Source organism: Adiantum capillus-veneris, chromosome 4, assembly GCF_014529385.1.
Source record: "Adiantum capillus-veneris isolate H3 chromosome 4, ASM1452938v2, whole genome shotgun sequence".
Taxonomy (NCBI): domain Eukaryota; kingdom Viridiplantae; phylum Streptophyta; class Polypodiopsida; order Polypodiales; family Pteridaceae; genus Adiantum; species Adiantum capillus-veneris.
The window spans coordinates 21,191,745-21,193,465 of NC_140934.1; the positions used below are offsets into that span (position 1 = coordinate 21,191,745).

Genomic DNA, 1,721 nt, shown 5'->3' on the forward strand with positions numbered 1-1,721 from the left:
CTACTGCTGAAATTTAGAGAGAGAGAGAGAGAGAGAGAGAGAGAGAGAGAGACAGACAGACAGACAGACAGACGACACAGCAGGCTGCAGGAGACAGTTGAGGCGATAACTGCATATTTTGTTTTATTAAATGTGTACATTATAAATTGCCCATAGAACGTGATCTGGAAGGGTATGAGTGCGTGATCGTTATTGGGCGGCGGACCAATTACATATGCGATTAAGGCCCTGTCACACGCGGACGGCGGACAAGGCCGTAAAAGCTAAACTTGGGCGTCCTGCTTGTCACATAGGGCGGACAAAGTTTAATATTTTACTTTTCATACACATCAGCATCCAATGGCCGTACCCCAGGTGGAAGGCGTTCCGAGATCTTTGCCTGTCGTGCCGGGTTCAACTCCTCTGGTTGAACTTCGCGCCGCTTCTTTTGAGGATGTCTGCCAGTGAGGGAAGATGGGCGAGGGGTCTACCCCGGTTCTGTTCGCAGAGCAACGGACACGCTTTAGAGCCAATCGTCTTTTTCCAAGGCATCCCCACACACGTCTGAGCGGACGTGTGTGACAGGGGCCTAAGCTTGAACTCCAACAGCTCCCCTCAAGAGTCAAGCGCAATCGCAGCATGAGAGAGAGCCGGATTTTACTTGACACTATGCTTATCAGTGCGTTCTTTTTTGGTGTTGCACAAGCAATTGTGCGGTGCACAAGTAAGAGTTGGATACAATTTTCGATGTAGATGGCATGCTTTGATTGAAGATAACCTCGTAATGCAGACTTCTTCATCATTCGTGCTTGTTGTTTCATCCGAAGTTGACGCTTCATTTTGACTCGAAGTTTCGAGCACCATTCCCGAACTTGAGAAGTGTGTGTTCTTGCCTTTCCCAAGGAGAGAAGGGTGTTCGGCGATAAAATCTGATGGCGAGGATACGTAATTGTGGGTTCATCTTGAAAAATTTATACATTCGGCTTCAAGGATGTCGAAGATGAAAAGGGAGTGAATGCCGATTGAACCTCACCGTCATCATCGGAAAGAAGTGTAGTTGAAATTAGTGAATCAAAGGTGTTTGATGAAATTGAAATCACTTCACCGTAATGCTCGTTAATACTGCCATGTACGCGGATGTCTCCTTTGGCATCTTTCCTCGAACTTACGGTGAATACGGCACCATTCTCCGAGCTTTTATGCATGCTATGGGAATCGCCTCTTCTTTAGGCAGTAAGTTGGAAGCACCAATCAGTGATTATATCAAAATAGGACTTGATGGGGTTAAACGGTTCAGTAGAATCGAGAAAAGGAAAGGCAAGCAGCCCCCCCATGGGTTCTGGAATCGCCATGAGGCTTCAGAAGGGAAGGGTGGGATGAGTCCATCGGGCTACCAAGAAGGAGGCTCTGATACCATGCTGAAATTTAGAGAGAGAGTTCCATGAAGGCCATACAGAGAGAGAGAGAGAGAGAGAGAGAGAGAGAGAGAGAGAGAGAACGTAGGAGACAGTTAAGTGGATAACTGCATATTATGTTTGATTAAATGAGTACATTATAAATTGCCAATAGAACATGATCTAGAAGGGTATAAGTGTGTGGTCGTGCCTTTTGGTTATTGGGCAGCGGACCAATTACATGTGCGATTAAGCTTGAACTCCAACACTTACATCTACATTTGCTTGCTTAGCATTGATCAAGGTCGTCTCATCACTTGATTGTTTCTTCCTTTGATGACCCATACT

The 1,721-nt window shown here is 46.0% G+C and overlaps 1 pseudogene; it reads right to left on the reverse strand.

The window, feature by feature from the left end:
• Positions 1 to 636: 636 nt before the first annotated feature.
• Positions 637 to 1,331, reverse strand: LOC147458841 (uncharacterized; annotated as a pseudogene).
• Between the last annotated feature and the right edge of the window lie 390 nt (positions 1,332 to 1,721).